The sequence below is a fragment of the Phoenix dactylifera genome, unplaced genomic scaffold (genome assembly GCF_009389715.1).
Source record: "Phoenix dactylifera cultivar Barhee BC4 unplaced genomic scaffold, palm_55x_up_171113_PBpolish2nd_filt_p 000077F, whole genome shotgun sequence".
In the NCBI taxonomy this organism is placed as follows: domain Eukaryota; kingdom Viridiplantae; phylum Streptophyta; class Magnoliopsida; order Arecales; family Arecaceae; genus Phoenix; species Phoenix dactylifera.
Genome location: NW_024067676.1, coordinates 72,385 through 86,620, shown reverse-complemented (window position 1 = coordinate 86,620; position 14,236 = coordinate 72,385). Strand labels below are relative to the sequence as shown.

Here is a 14,236-nt window from a genome sequence, read left to right as displayed (position 1 = left end):
AGATGTTTAAGGTAACCTAATATAAAAGAAAAACTGAAAACACCAATATGGTCATCCTCATGTGTGCCAATTTATACTGATGTTCTAGTATCGTGCCTGCACACCTACACATAGAGAGTATAATACCTTTTAACTTCAAGTTACCCTAACCAAAGCTGTAATTTAAATCCCTGACTCGATGATCTAAAACCCATTCAAGTTGAACAGGTCAACTTGATTGATTCATCCCCTGTTAAAAAATTGAACCATTCCAGATAGTTCAATGAGACCAAAAGAAATTAAAAAAATACAAACTAAACCTGGATCCCATGTGATTTCCTACTAAGATCTAACAAAACATCCAAACTTCTTGGTGATGCCCCCTCCAAGTAAATTCTCTTAATGCCCTCTCACATATCAAAGATATATCCTGTGCCAAAACCTTTGATACTGAAGTGAGTCCAATTACTGTATTACATCATTCTTCTCCATCTTCTTCTTCTTCTTCCTCTTTTTCTTCTTCTTCTTCCCCTTTTTCTTCTTCTTCTTGCTTCAAAGAGGGAAAGGGAACTACCAAATAGGTTGAACTTTGAGGTTCTCAGTCCTAAATCTAGATGAGAATGAGAGGTTTTGAGGGTAGGCTTTGGTCAAACCGTCAAACCATGATTGATCTATGGTCAAACTAGTAAACCATGATCTAGCTGCCAGAATGGGTTTAGGTTGGTCAATGATTTCAGAACACTTCCCTAATCTAGCAAAAGACACGCCTGAGCCCTTATTAGGATTTAAAATAATTTTAAACCTGAAAACTAACACAACTTACATTCCCATCAGCAACTTTGAACAAAGTATTTAGGTCCAAAATTTCTTAATCACTCAAACCAATAAAAAGGAGAAATTGTGGGACTCAGACCTATTTACTTTTTTGAAACATAAATGGACATGTAGACCAGTTGTTCCCCTGGAAAGATGGGCGATATTGCATTTGACCTAAACTTACACTGCTTAATTGTTAAGATTGGCATTAACTTGAAGTCCAATAGTTTGAGTTTCATAAAAAGTAAACTTAACAAAGTTGAAGTGTTCTCTCTTAAAATATTCTTCCTAGCTAATGTTTCCCAAGATATGTCTCATCATCCCTTGATTGTGAAACATTCTCCCTTTAACCTTTTTTATAATTTTTCTTTGGAATTCCTAAAGCAGTAGTGGAATTAGTTAGATAGACTCCCACTTTCCCATTAAAACTCCTAGTTTGGCCTACTTCTAAATGCTGCTCTCTAATCAAACTCCCCTTTCCCACTAAAAATTTCCTACTCATTGCCAACTCAAGGATCAATCAATCCAAACCCTTAAAGTCTCCAATTAACCATCGAATCTCTTCCAAAATTAACTCCTTACCCACTGTTTGACTATCTGAATTTCTCTCCTCATTGTCCATGCACGCACCTCTTTTCCTCCTAAGAGCCTCCAACACATGTACTGACTCATATTCTTTATAAAAGGTTCCTTATCTTCTTTCCCTCCTAGGGAGTGCATTATCTAAGAAAAAGGGAGTGTGCTTGTAATTTTCGGATCTCAAGCATTCTTGCAATTCCAACTGTATTGAAGATATTGCTTCTACTTCACACCCTCTTATTGTTTGAATCAAGGAATGTTGTACCAGTCAGTACAGGTGTGAACCAACCATACCGATACCGAACCAGTACTTGGTAAAAGAGAAGTACCAAGTGTTGGTATGCCCAACCAGTCCCTGTACCAGATATACCAACGCAATAATAAATTGGTACCAGTACAGGCCCAATATCGAAACGACGTACCTTGGTTTCAATGGTAAAAATTCTTTTTAATAGATCCAAAAGAAAAAGTTAATTGATTCCTTCTCCATGCGTGAATTAATACACAATAATAATAATTTAAATAATTTACTAAATAATAACAAAACATATTTAACTACTATTGGAAATTTTGAAAAAAAGAAAACATGAACATTTAAAAATAATGTAATCTAGATAAATAATAACTTCAAAAAAAATAAGTTTATACAATGTCAAGAATTTTTAGAATAATTTATATTAATTCAATTGTTGTTTCTATTAATATATTTTGGGACACATGCCAATATATGCCCATGCATAGAGGAAAATCACTTGCAAGCATGGTACGTCACACCAGTGCATAACGGGTGTACTATACTATATTGATATTGAATTAGTACACAGTACAGGAGGAGGGGGTACCAAGTATCAATAGCCGAATTGACTACCATACCACATGTACCGACCAACAGTATGTCAATATGAGGTCTGGAACCTTTCTTGCAAGCAACATCCGTCGAACCAGTATTACGATCCGTGCCGGTCGGCTACTAGTTCGGTACGGGGTGAATCAAGCAATTCATCTTGGTTCAATAGATCATAATTCAAGCTTTTTAAAGAGGTGAGGAGCCCAAACTGGTTCCAATCAGTGCAAACCGAGTGGTTCGAACTCGTGCAAACTGAGCGGTTTGCATCGGTTCTGCTCCGAATCGCCTAGTTCAGAGTGATTCAAGACTGTTCGGAGGAGATTTCAAAATTTAGAGCCAGACCAATCCGATTCCTCACCGGTTCGGTATGGGATGAACTAGGCGGTTCGGCCTGGTTCGGCATACATTGCTTGCATGTATGATAAATTGAAAATTTTCCTTTCGTGTTTTGCCGAACAATTCAAAATATGTCTACAATTATATTCGACTATAGGGCACCATGTTTTAGTGTGACCTCCACATTTTTGGCCACTCCTTGAATAAAACCCTGGTTCCACCATTCTTGCAGAGTATTTATAGAGAAAGTTTGAAAAGTGAAACACTTTTAAATGTTTTCTTTTGTTTATACTCAAGAATATGGTTCCATGATCTTGTTTCCTGTTTATGCAACACCAGCTTTCAATGTTATCAAAGTACTTTCTTGAATCAGCAGGAGTTTTGTTAATTATTAGTTCACAGCACACATGCTGCATCTCAACTTGTAAACATTGATATGCAAATTATAACTTGATCAGATAGTTTAATTACATTGTTCAATCTACTATCTGAATATAGCGGACACAGTGAGTCAGTGACCTGATATTACAGATGAAAATGGTGGTTTATGCAACAGGCAGTACATGCTACTTCTATTCTTATTAAAACTATGGCTTTGAACACCGAAGACAGTGGCAGTGAGCAAAACTGTATTACAAACAATGTGTGTGAAATTTCACAACATGGTTGCATGAAGGAAGCAGGAGGCAAACAAGGGTCATAAATCAAACAACTAAGAAAAAAATCTCTGTTAAAATTGATAAAACTGCAACCAAAATTGTGAAGTTTACCTTCTTCTTCAAGTAAATTTGCCTCATCTGCATCATAAAACTCCTTACGTATGGTCCGAGAAGCAATCTTCTCGTAGGTGTCCTCTTCTGCCAGAAAACAAACACAATGCAAATGCTGTCAGATAAAACAGCCAGAACACAAATCTCCACCTCACTTGGTACGTATACTGATGGAAGTCTTTATTTCCATAAAAATGATACACAGAAAGTTTTAACACAACACAGGACCAAGGTTTGATTAACCCAATATGAGTTTGTTCCACGGCCATGAGGAAGCAAAGAACGAAAAAAATGGAACTATGTAACAAAAGATGGTTGTGGTTATGGTTATAGTTACAACAGAAGTGTGACGAAGAAATATATCAAAGGAGGTACGCTATTTGTGAAAACTGATGAAAAAGTAAGTGAGAACTGATTGAGATACTGGCAGAGAGTGTGCAACAAGGATCTGAGGAGGACACACTAAGGAGAAATATTGGAGCATCTTTCAAGTGATATTAAAAAGGGAGGGAAGGCCTAAGCTTGCATGACTGCTGAAGAGGGATCCATAAACCTGACCCCAAATTATGGGGACAGGCAAGAATTATGGTTGTGGAAAATCAGTAATTTCATGGAAAAAGATATCTCCATTTCTGTTTTCACTTTTCAGGCTGGTCAGCATTCTTGATCACGAATTGCCTTTCCAAATCTTTTCAGTTTCCTTTTTCATTCTTTCAAATACTGGATAATGAAAACTAATGTGGCATTCTCAGTTAAACTAAGCATCATGTTTTCCCAGTAATACTACTCAATTACTTTTGCCTGGATAAGATTTATTTTTTTCTTTTCCTTTCGTTCATTGTAAAAAAATGCAAAGACTTCCCTTATCAATAGTGAGAATCCTGTTTCAATCTCATGAAGCAGGATTGGAAGCTTAACCTTAAAGATGCAGGTGTTCCCCTAGTATCATGGCCCCAAGAAACATGTTTGCAAGTGGTAAAGTCTAAAAGAGAAGCAATTGGCTCCTTTTTTTATTTCCCAAGCTTTTTATTGAAAAATGAACACAGCATAAACCTCTTGCTGCTGTCCTATTTCAAAGGAACTTAAATGATTTTGGTCAAACATTAGCATTTATGTAAATTCTGATAATTTATTCAGGCTTTGTGAATTAGGGATGAAAGAAGATCAAATTGGATACTGTACCTCATGATTTTTTTTTCTAAATAGTTGGAAAGAATTTGATATGCAGATTCTTAAAGGATCATGCAGAAATGGGACAAATTTGTGAAGGACATGAAATAAGGCATGAAGTGGATGAAAGAGTGACATTTAGCTGTTTGAATTTTCGATTCATAGGCGCAACAAAGAATACTGAAATTTTCTTGTGGCTGCCATTTTTTGATCTTTTTCTCTATTCCTCACCCTAATATGGATGTGCATTAAGTCAAGTTATTGTACAAGCCTTTAAATAGGACAGAAGTGCCCCTTTGTCAAAATAATAATAATAGTAATAATAATGTCGCATTTGATTGCATAGTACTATAGTAGTTCTATGTTTTCTTACTATTTGGCAGCTTAATTAATTCCAATTGGGATTTCAACCAAGCTAGATCCCATAATGGCTCAAATAAGCTAATCAAGCAAGGGTTCTAACCTCTAGGCATGCTTCCAATTATTCTTAAGATTCTGGACTAAGGGACATGGGAATAACCCAAGAAAAAAAAAACTCGCCCCATAAACATTAGAAATACCTGTTGTAATTTCCGGACAACTTCCAACAGTGAGAAGCCTCATGATGGCAGCCATTCTCCCACAACCAGTCTTGCATACCATTGGGACAAGCAACCTGGATAAGAGACCAACAAATTACATAACATTCCAGGCAGAGCAATTTAATATGTACCCCTAAGATGAAATACCCCGCAATATCTGCTACAAAATTATTAATGTACAACTACATGTTCAGGTAGAAAGAATTATTGTTGTGCATAAATCCCTGTACATCAGTTGCCATTAACAAAAAATTATACTTTAGGTAAATGAGAAGGCTCATGTATCAGCTTTATTTTGTTATTTGTACTAAGTCTGAAAAGTAACTTATACTTTTAAGTCAAACTAATAGATCTTGACATCCTGAAAAGATTTTGATGGTAGGATTTTTAAGTATAAAATATTGTGTTGTACTAAACCTGTATAATCCAATAATAGAACATTTGCTGAACGATGCATGTAGGCATATTATCGTGACTCTTCAACATTTAAATGAATGATTAATTTTAAAAAATCATAAAAATTTTGGTAGCATAAAAATTGTCAGACTCCATAATCGCTGCATGAGATCTGTCTTTTAGTTGTTTTGACAATTTAAGAAAGGAAAAGAACCTTTACTACCCCTTTCATCTTCTTTTAATTATAAGTATTCCTTATTTTTTTCTGAATTTAGTAGATTTTTTAGTTGTGGTGCGCAAGGCTCTAAATCACAGTCCCAAACCCAGTATCAACTAGGGACCAGGTTGGGATAGGTTGGTGTTCCGATAATTCACTGGAACATCAAATTTTCCTTCTGTTGTTTCTTGTTTTTAATGATCGTTTAGAGGGGGGTTTGGATTTTTTTCATAATTTAGGATTAGGTAAGTTTTCTGTTGCTTTCATTGATTGGATTTATGGTGACTAGCACCAATTTGCTGTTGGGTTTATGCTGCCTGTGATCTAAGATCTCTCTGCCCCCCCCCCCCCCCTCTTCCTTTATTTCTCCCTTCTCCTGTTATATTGTCTCTTTTATTGAGACGATATACTGGTAGAAGGCCCCTCCTCAATTCTTCGGCACAGGGTTTTTTCTAAATGTGTATATATATAAGCAAATAAGGAAAAGAAAAAGGCTTTTTTCACACATCCCAATCAGTACTGATGGAACACACACATGTGTTAGTGGAAAATCCAACAGCCACTATAAAAAGCCAAAATTTAGATTGAGCGATGTACATAAATTTGAATATCCCACTCTTTTTTCTTTCTCCTTTTTTCCTTCTCTTTCTAGCATCAGCATCCCTTTAAAATTTCTTGGGGCAGGTTGCGTTAGATTTGAATGTATTTCATTTAGATATGCACATTCCAATGAATAAAGATTGGATCATGGAATGCCGTACCGGCCCGTACCGGCCGGTACGGGCCGGTACGTACCGGTCCGGTCCTAGACCGGTACCGGAACGGATAAAAAACCGGTATTTCCCGGTTTTTTATCCGAACCGGCCGGTACGGGTGCGTACCGGCCGGTTCGGGCCCGTACCGGCCGGTACGGGCCTCGTACCGGTGCGAACCGGCCGGTTCGCACCGGTACGATTTTTTTTTTTTTTTTTTTAGAACCACAGCGCCGCGCGCTGTGGTTTTTGAAACCACCGGTACCGGCCGGTACGGACCGGACCGGACCGGTACCGTACCGGTCCGGCCGGCCACCGGTACGCCGACCGGTACCGGTACGGCGGACCTTGGATTGGATCAAGACCTTTTCCTGTATTTGGAATTAAAAGATAGAAAACAGTATCTTCTTTTGAGAGGAAAGTCAAAAGACAATATGAAAACATTCACCAAGGGAAGCAATCAACACAGTTGAGTGAAGAATGACATATGCGACTCCAATTAAATATGCTCCAATTTAGTGACATGAAAGTGACAAAAAGGATCAGTTGGAAGTCCAGTTAGCTGGTTCTAGTAATAAAGTCATACTATGAGTACTGATATGTGGCCTTCATAAGTTGCAAGAAGACCATGTGGGTGATTATTGTAAGACAAATCTTTGTGAAGGCCATTTATTAACATATTTAGCCACTTGGTTGCGGAACAGCATGAAACTGCATGTCAGCAGTAACATCATACTGCAGAATGCCGCTGAATAAGTGTGGAATGATGCCCACAAAATGATTTTTCTTTTAATTAGAATGCTACATGTGATTGTTATTGATTGAAGATATTTGATGCTGCATCAAGTTTATATTGCGTTCGGCAAGTAAAAGAGTGCAAACACAGGTATGTGGGAGTAAATAAACAAATTTTAGCTTTCATGACATGATTTTTTAATGAACAAGACAAAGAAAAAGGCTTCAAGTTGAATTTTTGATTCAAAAGAATTCTTTAGCTTGTTGTGGTTTATATTAATTTAATTAAACTAGCTTATGAGTAGTAAGGTTTGCAATTCTCATCTTAACCCACAAACCTGCAGAAACCCCCTCTTGGAAGAACAGGTCCGATTCACAGTTACTCTCATCTGACAAATTCAGGTCAACTCAAGCCCCACCCTTCATGGACAGGTTGGCTCATCAGTAGAGTTTCCAGATCTAGTCAAGTAGAGAGAGAAAGAGAGAGAGAGATGCCAAAGACAGAAGTGGATGCGGATGTGGGTACAAGGAAGCGGGACTCTCAAACAAATACAGAACAATGAAATGCCTCGGAAGTAGGTACTGTACAGGGATTAGATTACAGGGATGAGTTTCCGAAGGGTGATCACCACCCTAAGCAGAAATTTCCAGCTACTGAGAGAGAAAGAGAGCATCAGTCGTGCAGCATGTTGTCACTGCATTTGCAGCTTCCTCCTCCCTCCTCCTCTGCATCCCCCCCCCCCCCCCCCCCCTCTTCGATGAAGTCAACAAAATCCCATCAAAGACTCCAAATCTCTCCAACATATCAAATAGAGTAACAATTAGGTACAGCATAATCTAAACAAGCAAAACATACATCATTTTCCAGATCGTATAAAACATTTAAAAAAAAACAAAAACCTTCAAAGATCCATAAATTTCATAGACAGTACGTTCATATTTCGGGCCACAGATTTCTGTTTCTTGGTTTCCATGCTTCCTTACCAACTACATTATGGCCTAGGCTATCTCTCCTTCCAAATTCTCGAATTCTCCTTTCAAGATTCAAAAATACAACCAATTATCCAACCTTTCTCTCTCCCCCCATCTCCATCGGATTATTCTTATATCAAACGGCAACGACCAATCAAGATCTTGTTTTGTGCAACTCATCCATAATCGAAATCAAGAACCGAAAGCTCCCCTGGAAATTTAATACCAGAAATTGAACAGACCGCAAGAAAGGGACGTACCTTTCGCCTTCGATTAGGGTTTTTTCGATTATTTGCCCTCCGCTCCACTTTCCTTTATTTTTCCTCCTTCCACGTTCGACGGAAAGCGAGCAAGCACCCGGCTTTCTGAACCGCCGGTCCGTTCTTTCTTTGTTCGTCGCTCGCTCTCCACCTCGCGCGCCGCCCCGCTCGCTTTCTCGCTCGCGAGCTCGTGGGGGCGCCTCGCGGGGACGCTTTGGCTTTGGCTTTGGCTTTGGCCGCGTCCGACGAACTCGGTTTGCGCGTCTAAAGAAGGGGGAGAAGGGCGTTCGTTCCCTTCGGTTTCGGCATTAATATATGCTCTTCGTGGTTGGACGAGGACAAATCAGCTTTACCTGACCGTTAAAGTCCTCAGAATGTTTGCATTTTATGCATTAAAATAAGCATTCTTCAAATCTTCGTAGATCACACCTAGATGGAACCGGTTATTGAAATATTATTAGGATTTTATCAATATATATATATATATAATTATGATCCAAATCAAGTGGCTCCTGCCCTCATTTTTATTTGGTAAAGGTTGCATGGCTGGAGAAATTGATTCTTTACAAGGATATTCAACAGTCATTGGCCGATGTTGGATACGTAAAAGTAGTGGTGCATATTTTCTACATTTGATGCGTCCATTTTAATACGTTCTATATACTTATTTTGGGTTTTTATTATATGAATCTTTAATAAAAAATCTTACTTTGTATGAGAAATACATAATAATCGCACCTCCTAAAAGTGGAAATATATTTAATAAGGAGCGTAGATAATAGAATCAAAATCTAATCAAATAAAGAATGCATAGCATTGGTTTATTTTGTGTGAGAATTAGCCCATAAGGGCCCATCTCGAATTCAAGTCGGCAGCACCCATCAACTTTAATTTAAAAATTGAAAAAAAATGACCATAATAGAGGTACCGTTTTCCTCTGCCCTATATGCCGACCGTTGTGAGGATAAGGCCGCAGAATCATGGCCGGTGATGACTCCATGGGCCGTTCAAACTGTCATCGGTCGTTGGGTCGCGCACAACCGCCGCCATGATCGTAGGTGTGTGCAACAACTGAAGCTTATCCCTCATCTGAAATCGCTATAAGATCTCTCCTTCCCCTCCACTTGATCCACCATCAAGCTCTCTCCTTTTTTCTTCTTCACCTCTGGCGCCCGATGTGCCGCCACAACCGAGCTCCGCCACCTCCCAATCTCCTTCTTTCTCTTTGAATTTCTGGTTGCCCTACTTCCTCTATTTCGAGACCTGCCTCTCTTCATCGGAAGCTGCTATCGTCGCCACCGCAAGATCCACTGCCACTGCAGCTACCGCTAAGCTCCCTTTCTCCTCATCCATTTTCTTCTTTAACTGAGCCTATTCCCTTGTTTTCGAGCCAAGCTAAGAGTGTTTCCTTAGCTTCTCCCTTTTTGCTAGCTGTCGCAGCTGCTGCCGTTGGCTGGCCAATGACCCTTCACCGCTATAGCCCGGCTACAATCACCTCCCCCGCCCTCTTCTCCTCACTTCCCTCTCCTCTTCCCTCTCTTCCTTCCTGTTTTCTTATTCTCTTAATATTTCTTATTTCCTTCCTATTTTATTCTTAATTATTAATTCAAAAAAAATGGATTTGCTTTCCTAGCAGCTATTTCCTCTTTGGCCTATAGATTAGATGCTGAAATGGCTCGTGCCATAGATAGACCAAACCTAGACCCCTGATGAACCTAGACTGAGACTTTCTCTTCTTTCTCTTTCTCTCTCTAAGCCTCTTTTTCTCTCTAAACCAGACATAGAGATCTTAGTTCAACGCCCTGACTTCCTTTTTGCTCAAATCCAGGTTGACCTAGGGTAGAGGCCCCCGCATCACCTCGATGTCTGAGCAACATACTAGACCGTACGTACCCCCATTCTTGTCAGGTGCCTCCATAGAATTTGGTTATCCTTGACTCTTTGAGCTACTTAAATCATGCCTGATGACCAATTAAGTTGACCTTGCTCGGATTGACATGAGCAGTCGGATACTGCCACCTGACCAAACTGATTTGGGGGCGTGAGATTGTTTTCCCAATAGTGTTTTAAATTTTTACTTTGCTTGGCTGCTAAGATAATGATAAAATTAATAATATTTTAATAATATTAAAATATGCAAACCTAACCTGTCTAACTGAAATGAAATTTTGAAGTAAGAAAAGATAAGTAACCCAATGCTTCAAAGTATATTTTTTGAATTTTGATAAAATGATAATTAGTTTATCGAATATGATTGTTATATATGTTTCATACTTATTCAAATAAGTCAGGCATGTTTTTGTTACAATATTTTTTTAAAAAATATTTTACATGTTATGTTATGAAATTTTAAAAATATGACTGGGTAAATTAATGAAATTTATTTATATGTATATATTCTCAGTACGACTATGATCCGGCTCCGCCAATAGAAATTATTCATTAGCCCTATTGACTTGTAATATGAGAAAGTAATTTCGACACTGAACCACTGGTGATTAAAATAGCGGTATTTGGAGACCGAACCACCGGTGGTTAAGAATAGTGGTATTTGGCACTTTGTGTATTCTGACTCATGCCACTAGATTACGTAGCCATAGCCTGATGCTGGGTTCCTATTATCAGTTTATGAAAATAATAGTAAACTTGAAAAGAAATATACGTATTATTCGAAAATTGATTTATTCCCGGTCAATATTTTGCTTGTTAACTAATTATTTATTTGTCATACTTAGACCCCACTTTGGAGTGTTATGTTGCTTACTTGACTAGTGTAGCTCATTATTTCTTCTTTCTTTATTTTTTAGATCCAAATTCATGATTGCTCGGGACTTGGAGGAGTGTGCTAGATCTTCTAAAGATATTCTCAGTGATTGGAGTTCTAGTTAGACTATTTAGACTATTTAGAACTTTTCTATTTAAATAAATGGTTGGCATATGTTGACTTATGTCACCTTAAAATAGTTGATTATAAGAATTATTTATATAAGATCTTGATTAAATTAATTTTTAAGAATTATTATTGCTTTGATATGATCTGTAGTCTTACATGTTTGTATGGTCTGCTATGCAAGTATGTGGTGTCTGTTATGCTTTGGATTTAGGGCATGACATTTTGCCTAAAATTTTATAGGAGAGACGCAATGAAGCATAGGTTTAGCTTAACTTTGTCGCAAAATGAATAACTTGGATTCCATGTGAATGTGATATTATGGAACCAGTTCATTTTATCAGTTTTATTTCAAATCAATTGTTATTTAGGTTAATTGTAAACTATATCATGCAACCAAAAATGAATGGTCAAGTTACACAACTTAGTTTTCTACTTTTTGTTTTGTGTTATGGTGGTAGCATGCGGATTTTATTACCTTTTAATTTTTACTAATAAAATAAGCAAAGTTTATTACTATTTTTATGAAGTATATTCATTCTTTTTTCTTTATAAGCAAAAGCAACAAATATTGATGCAAAACAAAAGGCAAAATGATATCCAATAGACAAAGGTAAAACTATCTGAGATGAGACACAAAATTAGTCTAGCTCTTATCTCAAAATTCATGTCTTTGGATTGATCTTGGTCAAGCTTGTCATGGTCCTGGGCCTAGTTTAAGTTTCTTTACGTTAGGGTACTGAGTAGACTTCCCATTTTTTGTGAAATTCCTTAATGCCAAAAAGGTCCATGTCATGGTATATAAAATAACATTTGGCTCTGACCTCTGAGCAATCCATATTGCAATTCAATAAATAGTGTTATATAATTTCCTAGAAATATCTATACATGACTAAGGTTTATTGTTTTGTTTGATCTCTAAGGCCCATAACCCATGGTCCATCCTATTGTAGTCATTTTCTCTTGGGAGGAGAGGTGGAAAGGGAAAGAGAGAAGTTGTTATTAAAGTTCCATATGGAATAACTTGTTGCATCAGGTTCTTCCCAAGGAATAAATTGAGTCCGAGGGCACATAAACTATGTCTCGAATATATAAAAAGCTTTGTTCATTAATAAAATTAGTCAATAACCCTTCATCAGAAGTAGCTTCTCAACGCAAGTGATGAGAATAAAATATGGTTGGTTCAGACTACTTTTACTAAAACATGTTAAAGAAATACATGCATGGTTTTGGAATCTAGCTATAACTCACAATTATAATGTTGAACGAAGGAATAAAATGGGCCATTGGGAATGTGGAGGTCAATTTGCTTGAAAATTGTTCTTTAATGAAAGTGATAGAAGATTAAGGACACTATAGTGATTGAGGGAATATAATAGTTTTGAACAGCTAGGATTTGAACAAACTAAGGATTATATTTTATAATGAGATGATAAAAAACATATCACTAGTGCTCATCACTTAGGACAATGAGGATCATGACTAATAAGTGTGGTAATAGCATGTTTGTTTTTCTTAAGATGATAACGACTGTTTTATTTTATTGAGAGAAGTGATTATAATTTTCATCATAGCCTTGGATCCAATTATTTCACTGAAAACTATAGCAACAAGTCACCCATGCTATATTCTATAGATGCTATAGACTTTCAAATAAGGGCAACATTTGATGCTAGACAAATTAAGATTGCAAGCATATATCCTGAAACTATGAGAATACCAAGAAAGTTTGGACAACTTTGATTGCAATAAGAAAGATTGCCATGGGAAATTAAATGATAGAAGGTAATGCACTTCATAAAGGACAAACGAAGGTAGCTCTAAGAGGATGTCTAATGTGAAGCAACATAATATCAACAATATTCTGCATAGGTTTGGCATACTCCGGTGTTTTTTTTTTCACAAGCTCAACAACGCATGGAGCAATACAAGGATAGCGTGATTTATTAGAAATTTTCATTGGACATGTCTATCAAAATCAACGATGATGACTCAATAATATTGATTTTTAGACTCCAATTATCAAGTTTTGCAAGGTTTGCACGTTGAAACAAGCGAGCAACCGATATCATGACTCTTTACATGACATCAGATTCTTCAATAGCGATATGTTTCTTGCATGATAAATTTTGTTCCATCAGGTACTAAGATATCTATTCTAGAAAATATATGTTATTGGTGGCTCAATTTGAGAAATCTAGTATAATTTCTTCTGCGCGAGAGGTTGGTTCGTTTTTATTTTTTTTATTTTTTTATTTTATATGAGTAGTGGATTGTGTTGCCTCTCTGTTGCCCTGCCCTCGGGGAACTCATTAAGATGGTTGCAGCAGATATAAAAGCAATGCGCTTTCCCTGGATTCGCGGCAAGCGTTTTCGATTTTGGAGCCGTGGGTTGGAGGCTACCGGGAGTCTTCGTGATCCTTCATTTGCGTCTTGGGGACACTCTGTACTACACCGTTTAGCAAACACCAAATATATCCAATCAAAACGTACCACGAGTCGAACAAAGCCAATCGCTCATCCTAACCGTCTGATCGAACGATCTAACGGCTACAGCACGAAGCACACCAGAACCCGCAGATCTATCAAGGTGGGGCCCAGTTAGCCAATCCATCTCTCGATCCAACGGTCACTGACAACGGTGCAAGCCGCCAAACGAAGATTCTCCTCCCCTCCGTCGAAATCCCAACAACATATGCATGAAACGTTATATGACGGTCAATGAATTTCTATGAGCTCGTTCAAGGACTATGTTGACCGGCGACGGCAGTCAGTTGGAGAGACCATGGATCGATCATCTGCGCCATTAGAACAGAAAACAGCAGCATAGAATGCTGCCACGTAGTACCACTCCCTCTCCCTCCGCCGCGCCGTCCACGACACCATTCATTGTAACGCCTCTGGTTTCAATCATCCGAGGGAGGAAAGATCCCTCC

General features: G+C 37.8%; 1 long non-coding RNA gene across 1 annotated transcript; it reads right to left on the bottom strand.

Moving 5' to 3' along the window:
• Nucleotides 1–2,472: 2,472 nt before the first annotated feature.
• On the bottom strand, nt 2,473–8,712 carry LOC120104698. Its single transcript, XR_005507067.1, has 3 exons — nt 8,411–8,712; nt 5,058–5,152; nt 2,473–3,414 (listed from the first exon to the last, which is right to left on the bottom strand). It is a non-coding gene; the product is annotated as an uncharacterized LOC120104698 (long non-coding RNA).
• Between the last annotated feature and the right edge of the window lie 5,524 nt (nt 8,713–14,236).